The sequence below is a fragment of the Enoplosus armatus genome, chromosome 3 (assembly GCF_043641665.1).
Source record: "Enoplosus armatus isolate fEnoArm2 chromosome 3, fEnoArm2.hap1, whole genome shotgun sequence".
In the NCBI taxonomy this organism is placed as follows: domain Eukaryota; kingdom Metazoa; phylum Chordata; class Actinopteri; order Centrarchiformes; family Enoplosidae; genus Enoplosus; species Enoplosus armatus.
In genome coordinates, this window is record NC_092182.1 from 12,726,786 (window position 1) to 12,738,171 (window position 11,386).

An 11,386-nucleotide genomic window follows, 5' to 3' on the forward strand; every position below is an offset into this window, starting at 1 on the left:
TTTTGTTTGTCATTTGGCCTTTTTTTTGTAGCCATGTCAATGTTTGGTCAGTTTTGACAAAAATGAAATATCTCAACACCAATTGGATGAGTCGCCATGAATTTTTGCACAGACGTCCATGGTTTCCAGTTTCCAGAGGATGAACTATTTGTGGTTTTGAGTGAAATATCTCAACTACTAATGGATAGATTGTAATGGAGTTTGGTGCAGACATTCATGTTCCCCTCAGGATGAATTGTAATAATCATCGGACGTTTCCTGTAGCGCCCTCATCTGGTCAAATATTTAATTTGTCCAATACTTTGGTTTATGACCAAATACCTGCAAAACTAATGACATTCTCATCAGCCTCAGCAGTACTTGTGTTCATTGCTAATGAGCAAGTGTTAGCATGCTAAAGCCCTAAACTGAGATGGTGAACATGGTCAACATTATACCTGCTAAACATCAGCATGCTGTTGTAGCAGCATTGTCATTGTGAGCACGCTAGCATGCTGACGTTAGCATTTAGCTGAAAGTGTACAGCCTCACAGAGCTGCTATCCTGGCCGTAGGCTTAAAAACATGTCCACTCTCATCTGCCCATTTTCCCTTCAACCATGCAGCTAACCAAAATAAAACAACAGATTTAAATGAAATGAAATTGCATGGATTTACACACAATTGTCACAAACAAAAACCCACTAGCACAGAACCAGCTGCAGGTATGAACATGGTAAACACTATACATGCTAAACATGTTAGCATGTTAGCGTTATCATTGTGAGAATGTGATGTTAGCATTTAGCTCAAAGCACTGCAGAGTTGTCAGCATGGCTGTAGACTCTTTATACAGGACATTTTCTTGGATACATAGAACAAACAGTGGCTGTAGCGCTCAGAGCAGCTTCTTTCATTTCCAGCCACCATGCTGACCGTCAACCCTGCACAGAAGAGCAAGAAAAGACACTTCCTCTGTGTAGGATTACCACAGTTAACAATAACTAACACAGACTTCAGAAAAATGTCCATCTTCTCAGCTTAATTTGACTTGCTGACTCACCATTTTGATGAGTCTAATCACTTATTAGTGACAGGAAGGTGTGTCTCATTGACAGATCCGCCCTCCTCTCAGGGACCAGCTGCACTGAGGAATGATCTCTGCATTTACTTGTGGCAGATTCATCCTGCTGTGGCTGAGGAAAATGGCAACCTACTGTTTTCACAATAGAAAAGAAATGACATGGGAACCGCTTCAGATCTAATGTAGTAAAGTAGTTTAGTATTATTGATATTTTTTGCAAAGTATTATCTGTTTAACCAGCAGTTACTTATGCACTGTTCAGACACAGTGTAGGTGTTAGGGTTGTTGATATTCCTTACAGTGTAGCTATAAAGCTATTGTAGCGCAGGTCTTATGTCCTCTAGACCTGAGCAGGCAATCAATGTTGTCTTTATGGCATTGCAGGTCCTTGATCCAGAGAGGGAGGGCAGGTCTGGCCCCTTGTTAATGCAGTTTTACTGGGATAAAAGGCAACTAAGGAATGGCCATAATAAGAGGCTGCGATGTTTGCCCCCTCTACTAGCAAAATGAAACTTCAGACATGGTAAGATCAAATACATCCCCTCACAGACCTGGTAGATGTTAAGATATATTCATATTCAGATACACTAGAGAAGTGCAGAGTGCTTAGCTTTTGTGTTATTAGTCTAGATCTGCCTTGGGTTGTGTCTGTATTGATCCTCCCTCTAACACAAATTTAAAAAAGTAAACACCACAGGGGCAGCAGCAGTAAGATGCTGAGTCTGGCAAATATTATTATTTGAAAGACAGCCGGTGTATACTAACAAGCTGAAAACTTTATTTAGGGTAACGAACACCCAGTTGTTAAAACTAAATAAATAAATAAAAAACACACCAGCAGCACCTAAAGTAACATACATACAGTACATATACACGTAACGAAAGGTCTCTAAATTAATACAATATAGAAACATTTAAGAATTTCATGGTTCCTCTGAGATACCACAGTGAGACTAAAAAAACAGTCAAAAGTCTTTAATCAATCGATTGATCAAGTTAGTCAAATTAAATAACTGCTGCTGAATTGATGATTCTTCGTTACACTTAAATGAATAGTTCGACATTTTGGGAAAAAAAACACTTATTTGCTTTCTAGCAGAGAGTTTGAAGAGGAGATTGATACCTCTCTCGTATTTGTTCATCAGATAGGAAGCTACAGTAGCCAGTTAGCTTAGCTTAGCATAAAGAAACAGAAAGAAACAGCTAGCCTGACTCTGTCCAAAGGTGAAGCAGCGAACAGCACCATAAAGCCCACTAATATTTTATAATTCTAATCATATCTCATTCATTTAATCTGTACAAAAACATCACAACAAAAGTGTAAAAACAATAATTTGCCGTCTTATCTGACTATTTCTTCTTCCTCTTTCTGGTCTTCCCCAGAATCTGCATACAGTTTACTGCTGGCGTAACTCCAATGAGGCCCAGATGCGGTACGAGCTCAGATAAGATGCTCGTCTATAAGAGGTTTTTAATTCTCGGGACAGTTTTATGATGCAGGGTTTCAATGACCCAACTGGGGACTGAACTCACAAACGGGGAGAGGGAATCAAACTCATAAATTGTCAGTCCCAGGGCAGATGCTACAAGAACTACAAGTTCACTGAGCTGGATGAATCGTTGATATTGGGAGGGTTACTCAACAAAACAGCAGTGCAATCTTACACTGCCACAAAAGAGACAAAAATAGCCTACAGAGGCAGGATTTTGAGCTTTTAAGATCAGTTTCGGATTCCTCTTTAAATTACAGACATAAAAACAAGTGAAGGGAATAAAAGAAATACTACTGGCTCCATTAAAGATAATAGGCCATTAAGACTCGATCAGTAAAATCAAGCATATTGAGCCAACAAACAAATTTAGAAAACTACTACAGGCTAATGAGAGGTTATTAAAAAAAACAACAAATAATACAGTCTTAAAAGGAGACTGCACTTTTCAGGTCAAGTTTCTCACACACTCCAAGTTCAAAAACATTTACGAGCCCTGATCACAAAAAAAGTGTTATTTTTATATTTACTCCAAAACCTCCAGCAGGTTTCTCAAAAGCAGGATGTGATGTTTGCATGCGCAACACATAACTGGGTTACGAGTGCACATGTAAACTCATTCAATGAGTTTTATAAGAACTTGTTCAGGATGGAAAAGGTGTGGAAATAATGTAAAAATGACAAATGATAATCTTTGGGGATGGAAGGTTAGATTTTAACATTTTAAATAGGAGATTTTGACTTATGAATCACATTAAAGTTTTAAAAACATGCAGAAATCAGGTAAAATAAAGACACACACATTAGTATACGAGGACATTGATAGAAAACTGCTAGACAAGTAGTAAAGCAACTTCGAGATGAGTTTTCTAGTGGAGTCATAAAACAATAGGGGGGCTTTTGGTGAGGTCCGGCAAGACTGACAGAGAGACAGGTGGAAAATCCAACATTCATTAGAGCTTATTACATTTCATTTCTCATACGTAGGCAGGTTTATCCATCTAAATTAATTTCACCTTCTGTATTGCACCACCTGAGATGGACGGCTGCTTGGTTTCATTTCCCTTCAATGTGACATGATTCTCGCTTTGGGATTCAAGTTGTTCTTCTGTGTGCTTATCTCAGCTGTGGAGCGCTGCAGGAGTTTAACTTGTTATCTGTTGTCAGAGTCCTTGTAGAAATGCCACGTGATATAAAGTAAATGAGAAGCAGTGGTGGACTGAAATATAAAGATGCAAAGAGAAGATTGGCAGCCAGTACAAGTTTCTGAGCCCCTTTCATCCCTTTGTATACGACTTTTACAGTTTAAAACATTGCTAGTAAAGCTCATGCTGCTACCCCTACAACTTAATAAAAAGGAATAATGTAATGCCTTGGAAATACAGTTTTTATAATTTGGAGGACAAAATCTGCACATAATAGAAAAAGAAGAAAGAAAAGAAAAATCAGACCGACTTATTGACACGTCCTAATCAGAGCAGTGTCCGTAGTGCAGACAATTAAAGCACATAATTGCTTCAACATCCCACACTGCTCAATGAGAGCACTACCTTGCTGCTGCTGTAGGCTTCGTTAATGGTCCATCAGTGAATAGTCTTCCACTGCCGTGTATCGCCACCTCCACACTGTGAGACATGTGCTTCAGACGGAGACCCGGGTCCCTCAGTCAGCATCACCCCACGGTGAGCTGTAATGAGTTGGTGTGTGCGGAATGAGAGCTAATGCTGCCACAGCTATTAAGGCGCTCTTGCCACCAGGCCATAATGCCACTCCTGCTGTGTTGTGTCAAACAGCCACTTGCAAAACAGACTGGTGCCAGTGAGCTTGACGGCAGGCCTGCTGCAGTGTCTCCCCAGCAGCAGATGGATCACAGACAGAGGGACAAAGGCCCCGTGGAGTCTCTGATGACAGCATTTGGCTGCGGTTCAGCTCACAACATAAATTACACCTTTGCTCTCTGTTGACCACATATTGTTAACATCGGGGCTGGGTATCATTTGAAGTGCTGATACAACACCTGAGCTTTGGCCCTGATACCGATCCGTCACTTTGCAATAGTTCTTATTGTCAATATATCCCAAGGAAAGACCAAAAGCAACAATGAATTGAACCTACTAAGTATTGCCTGTGTAGGCAAAGCCTCATTCCTTTGTGCCAAAACTATTAAGAATACATCAATGAGTTGCACTGGCTGACAGCAGTGGATGAACTATTCAGGTCCTTTACTTAAGTGGAAGTACCAATACATGTAAAATCCCACTTATTTAAAAGCACAGATGTATTATCAAAATATACTTATACGTATCAAAAGTGAAAGTAAAAATAAAAATGGCCCCATGACTGATATTTACAACATTATTAGAGCAAGCAGCATGTTACGATTGTAGCTGTAGCTGCTTGTTTGAAGTATCTCCTATACAGTTCGGTAGTTTAGTCCAGTGGTTCCCAACCCGGGGGTCAGGCACCCTCCTAAGTGGGGTCATGAGATGATTAATGCGATACAAAAGAGGAAAAAACAAAGCTCTACTAAACAAATTTGTATCAATTTTTGGGGTCTTTTTTGTGAAATATTGGAGAGTTTGTGTCTTTAACAGTTAGTTAAATGAAACCATCTGCGAAGTTTAGATGAAAAATGTGTCTTTGGTGAAACTGAAACAACTGATAGACATTCGTAATGTGACAAGGCTTGTATAAACAATGGATCACTAGCCAAAAAGGTTGGAAACCACTGCTTTAATCTTTAAAAATGCATTTTATTTTATAAGCTTTTTTATACACATTTAAAAAATAAAATGTTAATCTGAAATGTAACTGGTAACTACAGCTTTCAGATAAACGCATTGCAGTAAAAAGTACATTTCCATGTAGTGGAGTACAAGTATAAAGTAGCATAAAATGGAAATACTCAAGTAAGTACCAAAAAAGTACCTCAAAATTGTACTTGAGTAAATGTACTTAGTTACTTTCCACCACTGCTGGCTGTTTCTTCATTACAATGAACATGGGCGCTGTAGTTTTTAGTCAATCCCTGCTGCTGTCACTAGATCACCGAATGTGTATAAATCCACAACTGAAAATAGTCCCCAACAAATGCACAATTTACTTTGAGTAATGATTGCTTAAAACTACAGTGCCCAGCTGTTTTAGGAAGTGATTTAGCCTTTTTGAACACTAAAACTATATACTTGTGACCTACTATTAAAGATTTATTCTCCTCAGAGGAACCAACGGGCTGAGAGCCACGGACAGCTGAGTCAGTAAGTATGTCAGTAAGAGTGACAGATGAATTTGCAGACAATAACAACTGTACAAGAACTTTCCCTGGATAAAACTGTCTTAAATTGGCAAAAAAGTTGATTAAAATCAGGAACTATCTGATCAATATATAAGTAAACAAGATTACCAGTATTTCCAGACACTTGATGCCAGCTTTCAGAACTTAACAGCTTTCAATACTCCATGACACATTTTGGTTAGTAACCAGCATTAGTTAGCAGATACCTGAATGTATTTCTGTATGTTAGTGTGTTACAAGCTGCACTGCATTGATTTTAATCCTCTGGGCCTCTGACCAGGTTTCAGCTTCCTCCTTTAATGAACACGTGTTCATTATAAGAGAAGACTTGGGCTGAATTCATTATTTAAGTTGCTTGCTACCTTAAAGAAGCCATCTAATGCGTTTGAAATGTGGAGGCATGTTAAATGTCTTTACGTGTGTTTTTGGCTGAACTGTGAGCTGGGAGGGCAGTTTGTCTCCTGGGCGGTGTATGTATCGTCTGACAGGCCCCCCGCTCCTAACGGTGCTGGATAAAGATATTAGCTGGGCACTGTTGACACTGCATGCACACTCGTAATGGCCTCATAAATTCTGATCGTGTGAAAGGGAAAAAGGGAGTGAAAAAGGAAGGAAAGGGACTGTGGACTCATTGGCAGTCCACTCTCACTCTCTGCCTGCTCGAAACCACCCAGCATGCTCCCCACCTGCCATTAACAGATGCACCAAATAGTCCAACAGGCAGCATTTGATATTCATATTTACATAACACTTCAGAGCTCTGGGGCTGCTTCATAATATGGTTATATATAGTAAAGTAACTCCTTTTAAACTCACAGAGTTTTTACACACCCAGTGTTCGCATGGACAAAGTGACATGTTACCCTAAATCATTTCATATAAATCATGTGACAATGTCACCCCCTCCTTGACTGCAGAAAGGTAGAAATACAATCTTTCAGAACAAGGTGTTTAGCATCTTACGACACATTGTCCATTATGTTGAAAATGACAAACTTTTTTTAAAACAGCTGTCTTTATAAGTGGAGGTAGAAATTGGTTGTTACTGTGTGTGAGGCGGATTAAGCAGCTGGCGAAGTCGCATGTAGGAAATATCACTACAAAAAATTATTATTTTTATTTTTACAGGTCACAGAGGAAGCCACATTTATTGGTGTTTAAAGGTCCCATATTGTAGAAAGTGAGCTCTCCGTGTCTTGTTTGATTATAAAGCAGGTCTAGGTGTTATATAAATCCTGTGAAAGTATCAAAACGCTCAGTCCACTTGTTTGCTTGTTTCAGACAGAGGGTGAACTGAGGGGCTGCATAAAGGGCCAGTATAAGATAATTAGTCCCAGAATAAAAATATAGAGCTGAAATGAGCATAATAAAAGGCTTTAAAGGCTGTGAAAACATATTATCTCAATCAGGCTCTTGATGGATATGCAATTTTCTGTCACAGTTGGAACAGTTTTGGTGATTTTTCTCGAGAGATTTCTGTATTTGCTCTTTTGTCTGTGCTCTTTTCACTAGTTTGAAAGGGGCGGGGCTGCAAAAACGTGATTAAGTCCATGCACCAATCAGAGTTGAACAATATTTCAGTCAAAATCTGATGGCATTTGTAACATCTGTTCCACTAGATATGTAACATAAATGCAATTTCACACTCAACATTTCCTTCATTGGTCCTTCTGAAAACCCTTTTAGCCTTTTAATGACACTTTGTGGCCACAGAAAAAAAGTAGAGGTCCCATGAGAACTGCAATGCAGTACGTCATTGCAACTTGGTTTTGTCCATATTCAAAAAACTCATTTTTCGAACTTAGCTGTAATCTTGTGTTGTTTCCTGACACCAAACGTCTCCTGATGATATATTTTTTTTGTAAAACTGAAAGCTTGAGACTGGAGCAATGCCTCTGTCACTTTTTGGCATAACCTTAATCTTTTATACATATAAGTGGAGCAGCAGTTGAATAAAAAGTAGTCTAAAATGTGCTTAGTGTTGTCAAATCAGGTCACTGAGGTAAATGTGATGGTGAAATGTGACTGTCAGTGACTTTGCCGATTAGATGCTTTAAAGGGAGGAGGCGATGTTTCTTGGCAGCACCGATGTCACTCTTGCTTGCTCCAGTATCACATGGCCAGTATTGATTGTTAGATCCAGGCGCTGTTAAGGGGCTGCTTGCATCTCAATGTGTCCTTCAGTAGAAGATTAATGCTGCTTCTAAAAAACACAGACTACATCCTTCCTGCATTTCTCTTCATTATTAATGAAACTTAAATGGCTTTGCCAAACCAAAGTAAACATCTGATTTTAAACACACCGCTGCTCTGCCACAAACACCAACATAAACCAAAACAAGCACAAACAAGTGATAGCAGGATACATATTTATGTAAACAAAAAAGCGTCAAGGAATTTATACTGTAGGTGTAAATGTTATCATTAAATAAATGGTCTGACATTTTACGAAATACTATGCGAGAGTTAGATGAGAAGAGTGTTAACCACTCTTGTGTGTGGCTCTGTCCGAAAGTAACAAAATCCACCTACCAGCACCTTTAAAGCTCACTAACTTACACTTTATGTCTTGTTTGTTTAATTGTGTAAAAACAACAATTTACAGTTTTATGGGGATTATGTACAAGGCTATTTCTTGGACAACAGTAGTGGAGACTCCAGGAAGTTACTGCTCCCTGCCAAGTAATAGTCTGGCACGTAACCCTCCTGATATCGCAATGTGTCATTTTTTTTACACTTCAGTTTTTGTACAGATTAAACATGCAAGATCTGACGTGTTAATTAGTGTGCTTTACAGGTGCTGGGGAGGCAGACTTTGTTACCTTCAGACACAGCCGGGCTCTACCTGTTTCTGTCTTTATGCTAAGCTAAGCTAACTGGCTGCGGGGTGTAGCTCCATATTAACCGCACAGACATGAAGACACGGTGTCAATCTTTTCATATAGTTCTTGAATAACAAGTGAATAAGTGAGTTTCCCAAAATGTCAAACTATTCATTTAAAATGAAAAATCCTTGTGATTATCTTATTGATGATTAACGCACTGTTGATTTAGTCCATATCAGCCACTTCTCAAATCAAATCAAATCAGATCAAATAGTATCTTGTTAAGTTTATCTTGTTACAGTAAGTGATAGACTCAGATAAATGAATGTGCTAAAGCATAATGTGTTATTATAGTTAGAAAACAAGTGACTTCTTGAAATAATGTGTTGTCATTGTCCTGAAAAGGATGTAAAACTCACTTCATTACATTACAGTAATATAAAATGTCAAGTTCAGCTGAATCTCTGTGGCAGGTTTACAGGACATATGAATCCTGAGATTTTTACTGAGCTGTAGTAAATTTGCATTCATTCTTGTGTTAAATTCATTTTCATCGTCTAAACAAATGCCATGTCCACTGCATACACACACACACACACACACACACACACACACACACACACACTGACACATTATTGAAGACACACATGACACTCATGACATGTTCAGGTTAATCCAGTGTGACTTTACGGCAATGTGTGATCCATGCTCACATAGATATGGTCATTAGACTTATTGCTTCCCATGACATCGACCTGATTGATGTATTGTTCAGTTTCAGTTAATAGCCGTCACTTAAATCAACAGTAATTCATTTGCTGAATGAATTACAATGAATGAATTACAAGTGTTTTAATGTGCATTATGCTATTGAATGCCGTCAGAATATAAATATTAAGACCAGTGAACTAATACTTAATGTACAGGTATGTTTACTGACAATGTGTTAAAGAGAATATGAAGCGTTGCTAATCAGGATTAAACTATAACACAAACCCGATTTCCTTTCCTTTTTTAAAAAACTGAACCAAACTAAATTGGCAAAGTTCTCTTTTAAGGTTTATTATTCAAATAAAGCTCTATGCCTTTATTAGTTCCTATCAAGGTAAATAGCTGGCATACACAGGTTTGTGCAAGGAATTAATCACATTAAGACGAGAAAAATGTCTATAAACACATGACATTATAATAGATAGATACATGTAAAAAAATTTAAACATCACATTTTTCTGTACTTCATAAATCTTACTTTTACAGCTTTCTTTTGTTGGAACTTATCCCATTGTACACTTGTCAGAAAGTTCTCACAGAAGAACAAAAACAACCCCCCAGCTGTGTTTTCTTCCTTGTCATGATGTGAAACTAAAATTAGACAGCCATGACACAAGAGTTTGTTCCTGCGTCCCATTGGTTCAAAAACTTGTCAGTTTACAGGATTCAGTGTTGCCAAAGACAACACAAGTCAACAATACTTTCCAAGGATACACAAATGTGCATCTGTGTTTTTTCTGTTTTCTGTTTGCTCGTGTGTTTTGTGAAAGTCAGTATATGTGTGGACTTGTAGTAACAGCCACTTGGTTCCTTTCTTAATTCAATTTGTCCCGATTAAAACCAAAAGATGTGTCTAATGGGCCCTTTAGTTTTGTGAGAAAGTAATTTGAATATACACGACGTCCACGCATTTCTTAAAAATTTGCAGCTAATTTGAAATAATCAAAATAATAATTTATTATGGTGAAAATTAATTAAATACACAGGTAATTCTAACAGTCTTATACTTTGTGGACCCTCCTTCTTCTAATATAACACAAGTAAAAACAAACTGATTACAAGGAAACCGAGAATGAGTCAGAAAATGACATTTCGGTGCTTCCTGTCAACTGGAGACAGATAAAGTGAAGTGCTGATTTTATTATAAAAACCTTATAAACCCGTGATGATGTCAAAAAGTAGGACAATGGGGCCCAGGTTGAAAATAACTGGAATTATCCTTTAAGTTTGGTGACTACGCCCTCTGCGCTGTAGTTTTGCTGAAAGACTTGAAAACAGTCACAGGAAGGAGTATATCAAGATGGAGTTCCTTTTTTAAGCCCCAGCCTTATTGTTTCACCTCAGAGCAGGAGAGAGGAGGAGACGCACTCTTTCCTCGCCTGACGCAAACAGGAGACACACAGACAGAGATGGACCTCAGGGTTCAGATGGCACAGGGCTCGAATTGTTTTTCTAATCTATTACTGGAAACATACTGACATTGTTCAATACTGTCACTGTACACAGGCTGTATATATGTCTGACCTGGATCTCCTACATCCCAACCCTTATGAGAGAGATCCAGACAATTTATTGATTTGAAGTGTTTAATTCCTAATTGATAAATACACACATTCATTTTGATTTGAAGAGGGGCACAATCCATTGCATTGCAGTGAAGCAGGTTGGAAGAATCAGCTCACATTTATGCTTTGAAACACCAAAGTTGCAAGAGTTATATTAAGAGGAAATACTCAAAGTACAGTAAAGGCTAAGTTTGGAGAAATTTTATGTTGTTCTTATTGTTGACAAATCCCATTAATAAAACCAAAAGCAACAATAAATGTATCCTAACAAGTATTGTTTGTAGTATTGATACATCTTATACTCTGTCCCATAGAGCTCCATTGTTGTCCAAAAACTATTAAAAACACATCAGGGAGCTACACTGTTGCACTGGGTGA